A 19,429-nucleotide genomic window follows, 5' to 3' on the forward strand; every position below is an offset into this window, starting at 1 on the left:
AGTCTTCCTCTGGCTTCTTTCAACATTGCTAGCCAGTTTCCCATTCCCGTCATTTCTTTAACCATTTCCTTTGTATTATCTTGTAGATTCTTTTAAGGCACTTCAGGTTATTTTTGAGGGGGGAGAGTGGGTGGAGCTAACAAATGTATATAAAGGATCATATTAATTCTGTGGAAATAAAAATGAGGAAAATGAAGAATGAATCCCTCTGTCCCTCATTAATTCAGCAAATATTTGAGTACTTGCTTAGAAAATACAAGAAGGAATAAGAAATTTTAGGAGAAGATGGCAGTCTACTTTGGGGACAAATTTGGGGTCCTTCTGGAAATAAAGGTGTCCTTCCCTGAATTGGTATGTAAGTATGAAGCTCAAGAGCAAGGTGGATTCTGGAGAGAGAGACTTGGAAGTCGTCGACTTGCTGCAGCCATGAGAGGGGTGGTCCGTCAAGAGTGGCAGTCTAGCCTCATATGAAAGCAAAAGGAAAAGATATATGGCCCTTTAACAATGCAGAAGTTATCCCATGTCTGATGGCATACATATGCATGTTACCCATTCACCCTTGCAGATCTTAAGTGAATTATGCAACATGATATTGACTCGTAATACGAAATCATACCCGTGGATGTGAAGTGTCAATTCATACTTAGCACTAGAAAATACTTTCCACAATACATACTTTTTAAGGATTTATTTTCTTTTCCTACTGAGTTTCTAAATCATTTATTTCCCCATGGTTTAAAAATAAAAGTATAATGTATTTGGACAAGGGATGTTCTGCTATAAAAATTACATGCTCAGTGTTGATGGGGAAATTTTGATTGCTTTAAGGTTGATTTTTTTTTCTGTGTTTGGCACATGCAAAATGAAGCAAATTTATATTGTGAAATATTATGTTTTCTTTTTTTATTTTAATGAAAGGCTTTAAAATTTAAGATCAGAGCTGACTTACCAGTATTTCCCAAGTAAAATGCCATCAAGAACAAATATTACAAAGGATCTGAGTTTTCTTGTGAAGTAGTCTACACATTTACATGAAAAAAGGATTTTTGAAATGTTCCTGCTCTCCTCATCCTTCCATGCAGTGCTGGTTAATTAACCAATCATAAATAAAAGATGAAAGTATGCAAACCTCAAATCCTTGTGTTCTGGAAAAAATAGAGTCACAGAATAATTAAAATAAATTTCAGCTAATGAGAACCAGAAACAATGACCAATGGAAATTGTGAAAACAGCTGGGTCTAACAGGTCAAAACTTCACAGAGAATGAACAATGGATTATTCCAGCTTGCTACTGTGGCTGCTTATGGACTTTCCACTGATTGAATGACCATTGGTGGGAGCAATGTGGAGCTCTTTTTTTTTTTTAGAGTACACTATTTAAATGTTCTTTCAACTTCATGAGCTGAAAGGTTTTTTTCATGTGCTTTTTCACCTGGCTTCCATATCTCTGCAGATAGATCGGAATTCCGGGCCCTTCTGCTAGATTCCACCATCTTGAAACAACCTGTTCCTTATTGAGCCAGGCACAGACACTCCACCCGCCAACCACTATGGCAGAGCACGTGACTGAGGTACAGAGTTTCTACGTGACGTGATTGACCTGGAAGTAGGAATGGATCCATTTCATCTTACGTGCCGCTTGGGCAGTGTCTATGGTGAGAAAAACCTACTTCCCCCTTCTAGACATCAGGATAGAAACATTTTTCCAGGCTTCCTCAGTTAGTCTGAGCCCTGGGATTGAGTTCCTGATGAAGGAACTTGGGCAGAAATGGTGTCCATGAGTGATTTTCATGCTGGGGTGTGCATACCCATCACCCGGTGAATTGTTAACGTGCAGACTCAGGTTCAGTAGGTTTGGGGTGAGGCCTGTGATTCTGCATTTCAGTGAACCCTCAGGTGATGCCAGTGCTGCTCGTTTCACAGACAATCCTTCAAATATTAGAAATGGACACTAATTCCAGCGTGGCCTTAAAGTGTCCTGTGCTGACTTCCATGATCTTATAGCGCTATCTGCACAGCTGGAACCGAAGCACTTGGTATACAGAGATTATAAGGGATAGAAGGAGACTGGATTCTTGCCTCAGTGGTTGGAGGAGTTCTGCCCTGGGGAGCTGCCTGACCCTAGAGGGACTGGGAGTGGAGTGAGAGGCCATCTGTTATTGTATTAAGTCATTAGTGTCAGGGTTTACTTGTTACTGCAGCAGGGCTTAGTCTCAGTCTCTCTTATCAGCTGTCTTTTCTGAGTCTTTCCTTGACTTACGATTTTGAATTAACTTTGTAAACTTGCCAAATACCGATGTTGTACCAGGTATACCTCTAAGTGCTGGACAATGCATAGATGAAGCAGGTGGAGTTCTTTCTCTAAGGAGCTGGGAGGGGAGATAAAAAATGGGGTCAAATTATGAGTCAACAAGTATCAAAGGTGTTAGGCCCCAAGAAGCATGCCGCCTGAGCTTGGAAGGTGGGGATGGAAGTTCCAGTTGTGGACATCAGGACAGGATTTCTAGAAGTGATTGTATTGACATCGGCCTTGAAAGATGGATAAGGTTTGAACTTCTAACAATTAGGATAGGGAAGAACATATCAGGGAAGTTAAAAGGATCGAATAGGAGGAAGGTGCACAGGGAAGTGTGAAACCTGCCTTGGGGATCAAGCGTAGGATGAAGGATTGGATAAAGGAATGGATGGTAGTAATGAAGGTCAGGGTTAGATCATGGAACACTTTGAATGGCAGTCTGAAGAGCTTGGGTTTTATCCTGAGGATGTTGGGGAACTCTAGATGGGTTAAGCAGAAGAGCTCTCTCACTGGGCACAATGAGGGGGGAGCAGGAGCGGAAGGTCCTGGGACCACTCTCTCCTTTCTCCTGCTGCAATAGCTCAAGAACAAGGTGCTAAGCACGAAGATGAAAAAGATAGGGAAATCTGCAAACACCGTAAGGAAGAGAGGATTGCAGTTTCCCCACTCTCATCCCCTCTTCAGAAATGAGGAAGCCAGGGCTCTGAAAGGTGTGTCTCGCTCAAGACATTAAGCCAGTGAGTTTTAGACCTCCAGCTTCTTACTCCAAGGTCTGTATTTTCTGTACTTCAGTACAGTGTTACTGCTGTGTCATAAGCACCCCCTGGGGTTGTCCTTGGTGAGCCTGCATTGAATTCAGTACAGCATAATTCATACCTTACAATTTGGCCACCTTTGTACATTTTAATTTAAATAGTTTTGAGTCACCTCAATTGGGAAATTTACCGGAACTCTATTTCACTATGACTTGCCAACCCGAACTTTAATTTTTTTTTAAGATTTTATTTATTTACTTGAGAGAAAGAGAGATTGAAAGCACACAAACAGGGTGGGGGCAGCAGAGGGAGAGGGAGAAGCAGGCTCTCTGCTGAGCAGGGAGCCCTACATGGGGCTCGATCCCAGGACCCTCGATCATGACCTGAGCTGAAGGCAGACCCATAACCCACTGAGCCACCCAGGTGCTCCTCAACAGCAAGCTTAAGACTCACTTTAAAAAACTACATTTCACTCCAAAAGGACTTCATCCAAAACTTGCTGCTACCCCTTTGGGGTCCGTACCAGATCTAGGAGTGGGTTTAGAAAAGGTGTATCAATCCCTGCAAGGGCTCTCTTTGTTCCGTGGGTGGCCAGATTAAGGTGATGAGGAATCAGCTTCTACTCTTCTTTCCCGTCCTCATCTTCCCCAGATCCCAGGTGGGGGCCTGTACAGGAGGAGCCCTATAAACAAATAAAGAAGTTGGGTTCATGCACTCTTGCCCAGGGATGACAGTAGAAAGATGCTCTTTCTTCGGGACCTCAGGATTGCACTGTCCAGAAGTGGCTAAAGGGAAGGCTTCTTGCATCTGTTGTCAGAAAGAAATTTGTTGGAACCCTATAGCTGCTGCTTCCTTGCCATATGATATGGAACAAACAATCTACTATCCCAGAGCCGGGGTTTCTGTGGTTGAAGATGGGGCTGGAAATTATCTTCCAGAGTCATATGAGGGTTCTGTGAGATCCCAGGGATGAAGTTCTGAGCACCGTGTCCTGCACACCATACCAAGGATCCAATCCGAGTCTATGCTGCTATTTCCCAACCCTGGGGTGTACTCACATTTTACTTGCTCTAGCAAACAAATCTGAAAGTTTCAGTGGCTTCAAAATAATAAAGCTTTATTCCTCACTCACCAAGCTGTCTATGTGGGTGTTCCTGGTCGGCAGGAAGCCTTCCACATGGTGAGTCAGAGACATAAGCTCCTTCCACCTGTGACTTCTCTCTCTCTGGGATGAAAAAAGAGAGGGCGGAGGAGGCATGCCTTGGCCCAGGAGGGAGACACATCACTTCCGCTGGTTGGTCAGAAGCAGTTGTATGGCCCCCACAAGAAGCCAGGGGTGCGTGGAAGCGGGATTGCGCACATGGCAGCCATGTCCCCGGGCGATTCCGTGCTATAGCAGGGGAGCAGGAATCTCTGGGGAATGGTGAAATTAGTTGTTGCTGCCGCAGGAGGGGGAATACTGAGGCGGGATCGGGCTCTGGACCGGGAGGCTGGATTTATGGAGGTGGAAACAACGTGTCAGATTCACATTTCTTTCCTCTTGGTCTCTTGTAGAGCTCATTCTGGCAGATCCTGCTCCATTTGGAACCTGGCTGTGAGCAAGAAAACATCTGTGGTCGGAAAGCGGGGGCAGTGATTCAGGCCTGTTTGGGACTCGGAGAGAGGATGTCCTTGAACCCTTTGCTCGGCAAACAGCTCCCTCCCACAAGGATGTGAGAGGTCATCTGTCTGTCTACTTTGACACTTTCACCCAGTGACCTTCAGGGATTCAGACACCTTCCCGGTAAGTTGGAGTGCGCTCAGCACAGACTGTCCTTGGATTTGACCAAAACTGACTCACTGAAGGTCCAAGTGAGAGGAGAAGGCAAAAGCAGACAAACAGGCAGGCACTGAGGACTTTGCCATCCCAGACCTGTGTCGTGTAAACAGGCTGTCTGCTTCCCAGCCAAGGAATGAGCCCGGACTTGGGTGGAATTGGAGGCTTGACAGCTAATCCCCACAGCCTTTGACTGTGGAGCACTGTGCTCAGATGGGGCATGCTGCCCGCACCGGGGCACAGGGGAGAGGCAGGATGGTGGGGGAAGAATGCGTCTTTGGAATCAGACACAACTGCTCCCTGCCACTTACTCAGCTTTGTGACCTTGGATAAGAGTCGCTGATTCTTTTTAAGGCTCAGTTTCCCCGTCTGTGAAATTGGCATAACACTATGGACCTCAAATGCTTCGGGACAGCGCTAGCTCATGTATGCAAGTAATATTCTCCCGCTGTTCCTTCTATGCGCAGGAGAGAAATTTGTTATCTCCTCAAATGAACGAATTACATAATAGGAGCCACCATTTCTCGAGCTCCTCTTCTGAGGCATTTACTCCTTGCAACAACTGTAAGATAAACGGTATTATTCCCGTTGTATAGGTTTGGGCACTGAGACTCAGGGATTATACTAGAGATAGTGACTTTGCTCTTTCTACTGCCCTGTGATTGAGGAGAGAAAGAAATAAAGCAACAGAGTCAAAGGAACATGCAGGGGGTGGGGGTTAAATGTCAAGTCTGGAAGTCTAGAAGTTACGGTCTTTATTTATTTATTTATTTTTAAAGATTTTATTTATTTATTAGACAGAGATAGAGACAGCCAGCGAGAGAGGGAACACAAGCAGGGGGAGTGGGAGAGGAAGAAGCAGGCTCCCAGCGGAGGAGCCTGACGTGGGGCTCGATCCCACAACGCCGGGATCACGCCCTGAGCCGAAGGCAGACGCTTAACCACTGTGCCACCCAGGCGCCCCATAGAAGTTACGGTCTTTAACCCCCGTCTAGCTTGGATAATAGAATTTTCATTATAATCTTTCTCCCCGTATTAGTCACTTGTATGTTCAGTCATCAATGTATCTATTACTAATTAATTAGCAAACATTTACTATGAACTTCTTTTTTATTATTATTATTATCATGTTACGTTAGTCACCATACAGTACATCATTAGTTTTTGATGTAGTGTTCCATGATTCATTGTACTATGAACTTCTTATGTCCTGGAGCCTTGCTAGTCTTAAAATGTGGTTCCTGGGCTGGAAGCCTCAACATTGCCTGGGCATTTGTTAAAAAGGCAGAATCTTAGGGTTCACCCCATTCCCACTGAGTGGGAATCCACATTTGACAAGATCCCCAGGTGATTCATAGCATACACTCAGGATTGAAAATCAATTTCCTGATGCTTCCACCCCCCCACACACACTAGAGGTAGATACACGGGGTACGCCCTGGGTCTTGACAGAATGGGAGATGCCACAAAAAAAGGCTGCCACTTTAGAAAGTGTTTGGGGCTTCTTATCTCCTCCTCCTCCATAGCCCCCACAATTAGCCCACCACTCACCTTGGCATCAAAGTCATTCACACAATTGTTTATTAGGCTGGAGTAGGAATTCCATGATGTTAGGATATAGCTCTGCCCCATATATCTGACTGTGGCCACGGATTTTTTTGTGGGGATTCTAAAATACAGGAAAATGGAAAGAGCCATCACTCACTTCCCGCCCCATTTGAAAGAAGTTGGCTCTTTAATAGGCGCCAACTGAAGATTAGGCAGAGGAGCCAGGGCCCCGCATGCATTAAGTTCGTTCCCATGAACACTCTTGGGAAGCCCTGACAATGTTTACCATCATGGAACATCTGCCCCATGCCAAGCTCCAGGAGGAATGATGGCACATCCCGAAATTCTCGTGATGCCTTTGGGTGGGTGGCCTTGTTCCCATTTTCAGAAGAGCAAACGGAGGCTTGGAGAGCCTATGTAGCTTGACCAAAGTCGCAGCAGCAATGAATGGTAGTGCAAGGCTACATTCATGCATTTTTCCAAACTTGGAATGGGAATTTAAATATGGGAAACCATGCATTTTTCACAACTGGGAATGGGAATTGACATGCAAATAAAGGGAAACCTCATCAGTGGGCCTTTGGAATGTATTTCATAGACTGCTATTCTCCTGCCCCATCTGAGGGGGAGGTAGGAGAGGGAGTAGGAGGATGGGTAGAGTCCGTCAAACATGGGGGTTGGGGATATGCTCAAGTCCTGTTTCCAATATATTAAGAGCCATCCCCCTCCTGAGCTTCTTCACTTCAGCAAAGTCTGGATGAGCTCACTGGGGGCCAAGAAAGTGGCTGGTCCTGGATGAACTCACCATCTCAGTGTTTGCCCCACCTCCCACCCTCAGCCAGCAAGTGCCGATGGCAGAGCAAGCCTCTAGATTACCTGGCATGTGGCACAGGCAGCCCAATAGACCAGTACAGAGGCCTCACCACCCGTGGTTTCCCGCCTGGACTCTGCCTCCCTCAGGAGCCTTGTTTGAAAGCTTAGAGCCTTGTGTAGGACAAACAGGGCTGTGCCGAGGGCCCAAGCTTCACAGCGAAGGACTGGCATCTTCTTAACTAAATAAGCACAGAAGAGTTGCTGATTCCACATGATGAAGCTGTTGTATATACTCTTCCTTTGGGACCATAGAGTGAAGTGAGTACACCCCGAGATGTAGATTAGGATCCCCCCTCCTCCATCCATTACCTCTGTGATTTTTGTCCAAGTCAAGCAACCTCTCTAAGTCTCGGGCGCCTTCGTTTGTTCAGCGGGACATTCATATGAGATACACACTTAGTGTCCTGGTACAGGTCCTGACTCTGAAAGGGTGTTCAGGCAATAATTGTGATGGTGATTCCATTTTGCTGCATGAAGGTTACTTGAATACAAACATCTTATATTCACTTATATTCTTTTTTTAAATAATTTTTATTTTGTTATATTAGTCACCATACAGTACACTGCCAGTTTCTGATGCAATGTTCCATGATTCATTATTTGCGTATAACACCCAGTGCACCATGCAATATGTGCCCTCCTTAATACCCATCACTGGCCTTATATTCATTACAACATTTTCCATTTTAAGTTGTAGAAATCCAACTTGAACCTAGCCTAAGCATAAATGAACAAACAAATGAAATTCTGTGTATCTGGCAACTCCATGGGTGATCTACCTTCAGGCTGGGTTTAGGGGTTCCAGCTGCGACATCAGAGCTCAGCCTCTCTTCACCCCTTAGCTCAGTATCCTTCTGGGTATGGGTCTGATTCTATGGATAGGCTCTGGCCACCGGGGCTCCAGGGTCACATGTTTTCTAGCTTATTAACTTCCAATGCCTATTTATCCATCCAGGCAAGACTTGGATGGGCCTTGCTTGGATGAGACGAATGCACCTAGACCAATCACTGTTGCTAAAGGCACAGAGCACTGAGATGGGCTGATCTGGAGTCCCATGACCGACCCTGTGATCAGGAAGGGGATGCTGGTAGATGTAGAGACTATCGCTCTAATGGGGTGACACAGAATGAAGAAAAGAGCTCTGCCAAAGGCAGAAAGGATGCTGGGCAGATAAAAACAAAGGCTATCCATCCCACCACAAGAGCACTAGAGGAAGAAAGTATTTGCTCCTGCTTCTTCCCTAGGTCTCACTATGAGTCAGTGTGAGTCCTGGGACAGTCGTTTCTGAAGTCATTAAAGTGAATTCTGTTGGTTTAGAAATATATATAGCTTCCAAGCAAAGGAAAAGACCCGAGGGAGGAGCTGAGGGAAGGGAAGCAGCTGAGCTGTGCAAATCTGAACTGCGAATGGAGCCCCCAGGCTATGTCTGTCACTTTGGCTTAGAACACATGGAACTCAGGGCAAAATTTCACTCAACCAGCTGGGCGTCTTATGGAGGTTCTTTGCTCTACTTGCTTTTAGATCAGTGCCATGCACATCAGGATGGGTGGTATGTGGGAAGTTTTCTGTCTATATTTTGAATGTCCTCTTTATTGTCTTTGCTCAGACTTTCCAAAACAGTGACAAAAGCCAAACACCCAAAGCTAAGTCATGAAGAGATCTTTGGCCCTATGAGCTCTTTCTCGGCCGACACTTGTGTGCTGTGTTAGCATGGAGTTAAGCAGGCCAGGATTTGCCTTTGCAAACCAGTAAGGAAAAGGCCTCTTTGTTTCTCTTTCTACCCTTGTCGGGCCTCTGTGGTGGTAGGAACCAAGGCCTTCCTTCAGAGCTTTTCCCCAGGACTTATTTCATTTGTTTGACAAATGCTTGTTAAACACCTGTTTTGTGTAACAGGCTGTGTTAGGAGATGGAGCCCACATGTGGAGGCCAGATGGGCACCATCCTTCATCTTCTTACTCTGCTTTTTCTAGTCCTCTCACTGGTTTCATCCTTGCCAATGTGAAGAAGGCTTCCAGCACGTCTTTACTCAGGATTCCTGAGGGGAGATGCAGGAGGGAGATTGCTTTGCACATCGCAGAGCAAATAATTTACAACATTCTCCTGAAATATTTTCATTCCTCAAAACTGGTTCTAGGACATGGCCATATGCTAGGGTCATGGGTTTTCTTTTCCCTCTTCCCCAGCCTTGTTGATCCCCGTTTTCCTCCATCTCAATGCCCACTCCCCTCCCTACTTCCATATGTTCGTCCTTCTATCTTCCATGAAGCAGAATAATTCAGCTCTGCCTCAGTTTTACCTTTAGTTTTTTCTATGTAAATAGCATCATAATGCCTAGAAGACTAGAGGTCCCAGTTTCCAGGATGTACATTACTTATAAAGCAATATTAATCTCTGATAATGTCAGCCTAGCTTGGGGCATAGATCCAGCCCTGAAATGGCATGGCCACCACCAGCTCCCTCAGAAGGTGCTGGGGTGTAATGTGCACCACGTCAGCTGAGGCCAACTTGGATAGCAATCAGTTACTGTGGAGATGCGTCACTGATTGCCTTCCTCAACCTAATGCCTATTTGCTTAACTAATAGCAGTGAGAGTCTCTATTAAGGGCTGTTAACTCTACAAAATGCTGTTTGTCGAGCCTGCCAAAGTGAGAAGTGATGCGGGTATTTACTCTCTTCTTCTCAAGGCTGATGTTCAGAAGCTTAAAACAATTTTGAAGTGGTTAGTTTTTAAAGAAGAGACTAGTCAAGTCTACAAATAAGCCAGTGGTTTGGGAGTGGAATCACTAACACTAAAAGAAGTCCACAAATGTTTGTTGGCTCATAATGGATTTGCTTAATTATAACCACAAGGCATACACAAACACACACAATACCTACTCAGATGCACATATTTCTTTGTATCAGCATACACTCTTAAGATCAGTGTTCTCTTATGCCCAGCTCTGAGTTTACAATTCAAGTGTTTCATTTCCCAACCATGCGAGTGGATTGCCCTGCTATGTTCAACAAGGAAGGGAAACACCAGGATTGTAGGAGACATGAAATGAATGAGATTGCTTACTCCAAATACATATCCTCTTAACACGTAAATGCTGGCTTTCCTGGCTCTTTTCCACTCTGACACCGCTTGCGTATGCCCATGGAATTTGTGTTATTGGGTCAAGGGGATCTCTCCCCTTTTGAAGTATAAAACCATTAAACAAATGTTTCTTTCATCTTTGTGAGCTGCCTGCCTGCCCCTGTAGTGGCACCAACTGCATTCTCGTGCCTTGACAATGAGAAGTTAGTTATCTTTGACTCCTTGTGGGATTCTAAGACTCAACCAGTAGACTCCTGCATGTTTTGAGAGCCCCAGAGTCAAAACTGGAGAGGTGACTTTAGGAGATGGTTTAAACAGTCATAAAATTTATTGTCCAAACCAGGACCTTTTAAGGGTGAAAGGATATGTTATTAATAATTACACCAAGACTACAGGTATTTGGTGGGACACCAGGTCTTCTCAGTAAAAAACAATTGGTTCTATTTATTGAGCCCCTATTGTATGCTAGTGATTTAACTCATCCTTTAATAATCCTTCTATTTAATCCTCAGGGTAACCTTATTTAATAGATATTGTTATTCCCATTTTACAGATGAAAAGATGAGGGCTCAAGGAGGAAGTCATGTAAAATGGTTCTTCAGTCATACCCTAGTGAAAGCAGACATGAGTAGGGATTTGAACTGAGGTCTTTCTGATTCCAAAGTGCACACACTTTGCACTGTACAGTATGGGTTCTCATCCTGTAGTTCAATATTTTCTTCTTCTTCTTCTTCCTCTTCTCCCTTCCTCCTCCCCTCCCCCCTCCCCCCTCCTCCTCCTTTCTTCTTCTTCTTCTTCTTCTTCTTCTTCTTCTTCTTCTTCTTCTTCTTCTTTTAGTAAACTGGGTTCTAAGGAGATCTAGGTTGCTTGTTGGCTGCCATATGCACTCTTAAAGACAAAGAGGAGACCAATGAGGAGAGCTACAAAAAGAGCAGCTTCACTTTCACGGCTAATATGTTGGCCAATCAAATGGGATTTCATTTGGGTGTGGGGCTCTATTGTTTGAAAAAAAGAAAAAATAAGAGAAGAGAGAAGGACAAGGGAAAGGAAAAGAGGAAGAGAAGGAAGGAAAGGAGGAAGGGAGGGAGGAAGGAAGTAAGGAAAGTTTCTGAAATGGAAACTCCTTGTTTTGAAATGGAAAAGCTGAGCTCCAGAGAGAGAAAGTTCCTTACCCAATGTCCCATAGCAAATCATAGAGGGAAACAATGATCTGGAAAATCCAGGTCTTCTGATTTTCACTTCATGTTCTTTTTGCTATGCTTTGAGGAAACACATTTTGAGAGAATATGTTGCTGGCTGAAGCTATTTCCATATTTTACCTCATTTTGACACTGGCAGTGAAAGCTGTTTTTTTTTTAAGATTTTTTATTTATTTTAGAGAGAAAGAGAGGGTGGGGAGAAGCATGGGGAGGGGAAGAGGGAGAGGGAGAGAGAGAAGCTGAAGCAGACTCTGTGCTGAGCGTGGAGCCTGATGCAGGGCTCAATCTCATGACCTTGAGATCATGACCTGCACTGAAACCAAGAGTCAGACACTCAACTGACTGAACCACCCAGGCACCCCTGAAAGCTGATTTTAAATATTGACCCAGAAAAGCTTTCACAAATTTCAGATATACTGTGGAAGAGGTTTTAAATAAAGACTAGTGTGTACATGTTGAATTTTGTTATGTTTCTTAGTAAAAAAAAAAATGTTGTGTTACTAAATTTTTTTTTTTCACCATGGTCCTGGACTATTTAAGGAAAATTAAGTGATAATAGGTTCAGGTTGGAGAGTGGAGAAAGCTACATTCACTTTTCAGTAAAGTAGGCTCAGGGGCATGGATTTGAAAAGGAAGCCGCAGTCAACAGTAGGCCGTCCACACCCCTTCAGTAATTGCTGCTGCCGGTTATGTGCTCCTGAGCAATGAGATGAGGCGCTGACGTGGCCGTGGGCGTGGCATTTCCTTCTCCTCCTTGAAATTATCTTCCCTGGTCCTTGCTCCAGAGCCTTGTGTATGTTTGGGAAGTAGGATGAAAAGCAGTTGATAAACAACTGTTGGTAAGCCCATTCTGCAGCAGATTCCTCCAGATTCTTCCACATACTTTGCAATTGGGGTTAGATGGTCAGATTCTGGGGTGCCTGATCTCTGCTGTCCTTCAGCTCTGAGCTCTGTGGGGGATGGTTTGCTCTGGGCTGAATATTGGTAGAGTGTACAAACAGCGTATCCAGGAATGTGATAACTTAAAAAAATCCTCTGTTTTATTCTTTTATAACCATGTGTTCTAAGAAGTTCAGGAGCCAATAGGTAAAGAAAGGTATTTCAGAATGGGAACAGATGTAAATTGTGGGAAAATCATGAATGAAGAAGTGTGAAGTACAAAGGGGAGAAAAAGACAATTATATACTCCTCCCAAAAGATTATTTGTTACAACCATTTATTGAGTGATGTGATAGACATGTGATTTCATGCAACTCTTCAGAACTTATCTATTGCCCAAAACCATGAAGAAAGAAATGTGTGTGTATGTATTCTTACATCACAGTGGAACTTGGCTGGCTCTGTGGGCACTCCTCAAGAAAGTTTGCCCTTCCTAAGTGGTTCTGGCTGTTGTTGGGAGCCCCAGATCATTTCCCTGCCCAGGGATCTCTCTTGCAGTGGTTCACTTACAAATGTGGAAAACAGAATCCATACTGATTCTTCAGGTGGAGACTGAGCATTCTAAAGAAAGTTCAATTCATTAAAACTACTTTAAATTTTCAGGAGAATGGCAAAAGGGCTAGGCAGAAAAAAAGAGGGAGTACTGTTTTCTGCTTCCTCATGGCTAACCTGTACTTTCGTTTCTCATTATTGCCCATGAAAGAAGAGCAATCATATATATCTTTACTATATATGTATACTATATATATATATAGTGTGTGTGTGTGTGTGTGTGTGTGTGTGTGTGTGTGTGTATAATATATCGTTTCCAAGAGGGCTCCAGGAAAATGTTGCAAGACAGCTGTGGAGCAGATGAAAAATACAGGATTGGAAATCTAAGGATCTGGATTTGGAGCTTGATTTTATTACTTAGAAAATTACTATGTTTTGGTTTCTTCCCCTATAAAAAGGATTATACCTACCTCACAGGACTGTTGTGGAAATTAAATGAGATTATGCATGAGTGATTTGTTATAAAATAATTTCTTATTACATATGAAACAATCTGATGTTTTTAAGAGAGAAACTGATCCATGTGGCAAATGTTATATTTAGATAGTGCCAGTGCAAACTTTGAAAGCAGATCTAATATATAAATTTATAGGGACACAGTGTTACCTAGCAATGGAGACTTGTGACAGCCCGGAAGTTCGTCTTTCAAGGCCAAAAGGTCCGAGCTGATGTCAAGGACCAGGGTGGACTCCATTTCTTTCCCAAGTGTGGTATAGCCTGCATCTCCTGGAAGGAAGGATGTGTTCTTCCCACCAAACTGTGACTAAGGGCAAGCAATGAAAGTGCCCTGATATTTGCACAGGGCTTTTTACAGGGAGAGGCTAGGAGTCAAGTTGAGTTGCATTCTACACAAAGGTTTAAATCACCTTATTACCTGTGAGGATTAATGCCTTTGTTTCCAATGAGGCTATTGGTCTACAGAATAAGGAAGAAGTCCCCTTTTGGAAAGAAAACCTCAGTCTTGCAGAGAAAATTCACTGAAATGGTACATCTGTTTTTTTAAAAAATTTATTTATTTATTTATTTATTTAATCATCTTAGTAATAGGTGGATACTATTTCTGAGTGTGGATGATTCATCTGGTGTTCCTTTAATGCTGCCTAAGATTAGGGTCCTGTCTAATGGCAGCCCAGCTTCTTGCACCATTGGCCTTTGAGGCCCAGAATCAGATTTCATCTTTTTAAAGAACCCAGAACTCTCAGAAGCTAGAGAGATGGTTTGCCTTCATTCCTTTGTATATCAAGAGGAGGGACCAAAGATTCCTCCCTCCAGACCTTCGAATGCCTAGATTTCTGGAACCATGAGAGGACAGAAGAGGAAGGATTAGAGGGCTGCTTGCTCCTCCTGAGCCCGGGTCTTACTGACCTCTTGGAATGTGGCACAAGGGTAGAGTAGAGTGTGCTTCTGCCTGGGGACCTGCAGACTATACACTCTGCAAGGGCAAGGGTTGAATGATCATCTGTCTCATGAACTCATGTTCCCTCAAAGCCCAGCATCTGGCACAAGGGTGGGCACTCATTCATTATTGGATGATTGAATAGTAAATGAGGGAAAGCTTTCTGAACAATCCTTAAAGATGGCACCCAGTGAACAGGGCAGGGAATAGAAGGCACTTAGGTTATTAGGAACGTATACGGTGTTTTCCTGTCTATTTCATTCCACTTAGACTCATCCAGAGAGAGAGAGAGAGAAGGCTAGAGAGATGCATGTAATTCCCACTGAATAGATAAAGAAGCTGAGGATCATAGAATTCAAGTTCCTTGCTCAAGGTTACAGCTAGGCAGATCTCAGGTTCAAACCTAGGTCTGTCTGAGAAGGAAAACCAGCACTGTCTCTACTCTGCTGTGCTGAGCAAGTCCCATGGTGTGGAAGTAAAGAGGTCTGCATTCATGAAGATGGGAAGTGAAGTGGGAATGTAACTAGACATCCAGTGGAAGGGCAGTCATGGCATTTTCTCATTGCTTTGCAATCTGGGTTCACACATCTTGGAAGTGGGATTTATTTGTTTTATTGTACCTGCAGACACAATTTGAGTATCCTCAAGATCTGGTGTTTTGGCAGATATGAAAACATTTCTTGGCCACTTAGTATACGTTTAGATGCTGCTAGAACATTCCATGTGTATTCTGCAATATAATCTCATAAGAACTCAATAATATATTATGATCCCCCATTTTATAGATGTAGAAACTGAGGTTCAAAAGAATGAGTTATTCATTGAGGTTGTACACTAATTGGCAGAGCCAGTGTGTGTGAACCTAGAAATGCCTATCAGTTAAGTATTTTTATTCTTTTACTTCTCAGTTTGATGACATTGCAATTGACTGGAAAAAAAAAAAAGAAAAAGAGAAAGGATTCCAATGAATTTTTTGAGAAGCAGACAACCTGTGCCAGGAGTTATTCTGTTTGACTTCTAGGAAAAACTGATAATCATCGACGGAATAAAAAACACCAACAGCTCTGTGCTCTGTGCTTCTTTAGGCCCCAAGAATACACCTGAAAATGGAATAAAGTCCAGCTTGCCTCCCAGAGGGGGAAAAAAAGACAAATTATTTTCATTCTGTTAGTTTACTGAACGGCTGTATTGAGGCGTAATTCACGTATTATAAAATTCACTCTTGGTTTTTAATACATCACGAAGTTGTGCAGCTATCGCAACTGTCTGATTCCCAGGCAATCTCAAATGGCTATATAATTTGTCAGGGGTGACAAGTGCTACAAAGGCAAACAAGTGGGGTGGGGAGGGGTGAGGGTGAATGTGCTGCTGGTCTACCCAGAGTGGTCAGGACAGACCTGCCAGATAAAGGGATATTGAGCAGAAACCTGAATGAGGTGAGGGAATGAGACATGGACATCTGGGCAAAGAAGAGTCCAGGTAGAGGAAACAGGGCAAGACCCTGAGCTGGGAGCACATCCCGTGCTTATGGAAGAGTAGACAAGTCAATGGCTAAAGGCCAGAGGGCAGGAGAGAGGGTAATCTCATCAAAGTACCCAGTGCAATGCCTGGTACACAGCAGGTGCTCAATAAATGAGAGCTGTGGTTATGATGGTTATTATCCCTGTTCTCATTGTAAAGCTGCCAGTCACCTTGCTTCCTGAGCACAGCAGCAGTGGCTCACCTCTGCATCTCCCTAGAGACAAGACCAATGCTTTGCACATAATACACAGTCATTAAGCATCCACTTAGTGAAAAAATAGAATTTAATCTTTTAATTAATAATCTTTGTTTGTTACAAGGACAGGGAGGAATAAATGCCCGGATGGACTGATAAATCATAAAGACAAGTTGTTATTGAGCAATACTGCTAAGTATTTCTACCAAAGAGGCATGATTTTCTCTAAGGCCTTCAAAGTTTCTATTTTCTTAAGAGGTGGGGTGAAGAGTTTTGTTTTGTTTTGTTTTGTTTTGTTTTGTTTCTTTCCCTAGCCCCTGGTTGAAGGCAGCTCTGTGATGGGGTTTCTTTATAATTGGGCGAGGGGGTGTCTGGGTCAAAGTGACAGCCAACTTGCGCTGCTATTACAACACATTACATAAATAACTCTATATAATTGCTACCATCCATCAATTTGGGGAGATCAGTGGTGAGAGACGCTGCCAGTTTTCTTGGAATGAAAACTAAAGCTGCAAATAGCCCATAAAGTCACACTCGCTAATCAATGCCAGTGTTTTTAAGGGAGGGTAAATTGGTCCAGTCACCAATTCAACCTTGAGAAGGATTCCCCTGTGTATCCTTCGTATTGGTTTGCAAGACTTTGCCCAGTCCTTGCTTAGAGTGTTTTTTTTTCCTCCTCTTTCGCCAACTTTTTTTTTTTTTATCATAGTATTATTCTTAGCCCTGCCTTCCCCTATTTTGCAACCTGAAGCCTTTGCTGAGTTGGCTAAGGACAGTTAGATTTCTAATGAGTTTAGGTTAATCTGACCACTATCTGCAGCTGAACAGAAAGGACATCCTGGCTTCTATGCAGATCTGGGGAGTTCTAATTGTGCAGGTTCTCTGTCTACATGGGTCAAGTTAACCTGATTCTTTCTCAGTTCTTCATTTCATTCTGGGTTGGCAGAAGACTAACCATGAGTTTCAAAAACAAACAAACAAACATTAGACTGCAGCATTCAAGAAGTATGACATTTGCAAATAGAAAGGATTCTTAAGGGATCACATCTTGCCCTTGACCATAATCAGTTTAATACCCTGGGTTGTAAGCAGCATATGAGGCAGAGGCCATCTTACTCCGGGCCTAGGAAAATGTGTCTGGCACAAAGTGGCAGACTAATCTTATTGAATTGACATTGAAGTAATGAAGTCACACTTCTGCTGATTGAAAATGAAATTGAACAGGCAGCTCCCACAGCTAAAGCTCTTTTGAGCAGAGATAAATGGTGAGTGGCTTGCTTTGGAGTAACCTGAGAAACTCTGGAAATTCCTAGAATGTAGCAAGTGAACCTTATTTAGTTTCCATGTGAATGGACCACAGGGTCTTCTCAGGGGTGGTTATGGCGGGTAGCGTATGTGCTCAACAGGTGTGTGTTACAGACACAGCCAAGGACTCTCCACCCCTAGCACAGAGTCTGGTTTTATTTCTCCATGAGAAATTTGCCTTTTTGTAAAAAAAAAAAAAAATCCCCTTTCCATCGGAATATCCCTTTAGGTGGGAACCCCTGCATGCAGGTGAGATGGGGAGCCTAGGAATTCCCTTTTCCTTCACCTTCCCTGCTCTGTCTAGATCCTGCCGTTTTTGTCTGAATGAACGCTTGATGTACTTCAGAATGTTAGACTCTATTATATTAGTCAGAAGTACTTTTGTGGATAATTGGTAGGAAATTAAAGGATTCAAGGGTGATTTGGTGTTTCCAGAAATCTTTAGAAGTTCTTTGAGGGGAAAAAAATAAGTAAGTCTTGCTAAAAACCCCTCAAGCCAAGGGACATTGTTCTTTTTCATGGAAAATTGCTACTTAGAAGCATACTATAAAATGTGTCATGCTTTTGGATCAAGAGACACTAAGCATTTAAATTTTCTTGGGCCAAACCAGAGTTGCCAGTGATGGTTTTACCTTCTCTAGGTGCTGGCGTAAAGGCTGGTCCCATCATGAAGTGTCCCTTCCTGACCGGCAGCATTTACTAGCAGCAATAATGATGTCAGCAAGACCAGCTTCTATCAGACTAGCGCTCCATGCTTTCTGGAACTTCATTCATTTGCATTATGCTTTGATCTTCTTAACAAGCCTGCAAGGGTGGTGAAGGCGCGTGATACAACGATGAAGGAAGCCGAGGACAACAGGCTAAGTGGGAAGTGAATTCCTCAAGATCTCAGAGTTAACGGTGTCTGAGAAGGGGAGAGCATCTCAACTTTAATTTCTGTTCGGCACTCAGTTAAATCTTGAGAGAGAATCCCTGTGTTTTGGCTCCCAGGAGTCTATAGTAGCATTTGCCCAACCCAGACCTAAAAAACCAAACCAAACTCAAATAAATAGAAGAACAAGCAACATCCTGGGTGACCTTGTCAGGCCCACTTGCTCTGGGGCCCAATTCCCCAAAGCAGGCCCTGGCCCCATCTCCATCACTGCTCATTTCAAGCCTGTCCTGTGCCACCACTTTCCATGGTGCCCACTTCTGTCCTTGGGGCTGCCGTCTATAGGGTCTGGCCTTAGAGCCCCTTTTCTTCTGCTCTGCTAGTTTGTCTTTGAAGACATCACTTCTCTTCTCGGCTTCTTACTTTTGTGCCTTTCCCATCGACTGTCCCTGCCCTCCCTCAAGGCCTATGTCTTCTTTCATCCGATGACACTTTTGGGCTCCTTGCTGTTCTCTCCTCCTCCACAGTGCATCTCCTCAGCTTCCCGGCATCTTCCTAAACACACGTCTGCTTTCTGATTACCAGTAGGGGAAGTCAAAACCTATGGAGGGTGGCATTGGGGTCCCAGCCAGCCAACCTCACCACCCTGTTTTTTACCATTTCCGTGAATGGGAACCCCAGCTACGGCTGTCCTGGTCACTGCCCTCATTATCTTCACTGCACTCCCCACCTCTGGGACTTGGCTCACACCATTCCAAGTGTAGAAATATAACAAATCAACTTTCTAGGATTATCACAAGTGCTGTCACCTTCAAGAAAACTTCCAGTCACAACTTCTCCGGAAAGGAAGTCTTCCCCCACCATTTACAGCTGAAGCAAAGGGCTCTCTGGTTTGCAATATTTAATAATCTATCTGCCCTCAGTAGGCTGTGAGTTCCCTGAAACTCAAGACTGGCCCTTAGTCATCTTTGTGTCCCCTGTATCTGGTATAAAATAAACACTCAAAGGTTTTCTTTCAGTTGGATTTGGCACCAAGTGAATTATATTTTGATGGCTCAACTGTCTGTAGCCTCTCCTCCATA

At 43.7% G+C, this 19,429-nt stretch overlaps 1 long non-coding RNA gene across 1 annotated transcript in view; it reads left to right on the forward strand.

Annotated features, from left to right (window-relative positions):
* Positions 1–19,429, forward strand: part of LOC113260341 (uncharacterized) — a 203,298-nt gene that overhangs the window by 99,705 nt on the left and 84,164 nt on the right. The window contains exons 3-4 of the long non-coding RNA XR_008959946.1: positions 1,454–1,655; positions 4,606–4,834. This is a non-coding gene — a long non-coding RNA (uncharacterized LOC113260341). The remainder of the gene's footprint in view (positions 1–1,453; positions 1,656–4,605; positions 4,835–19,429) is intronic.

Source organism: Ursus arctos, unplaced genomic scaffold (assembly GCF_023065955.2).
Source record: "Ursus arctos isolate Adak ecotype North America unplaced genomic scaffold, UrsArc2.0 scaffold_18, whole genome shotgun sequence".
In the NCBI taxonomy this organism is placed as follows: Eukaryota; Metazoa; Chordata; class Mammalia; order Carnivora; family Ursidae; genus Ursus; species Ursus arctos.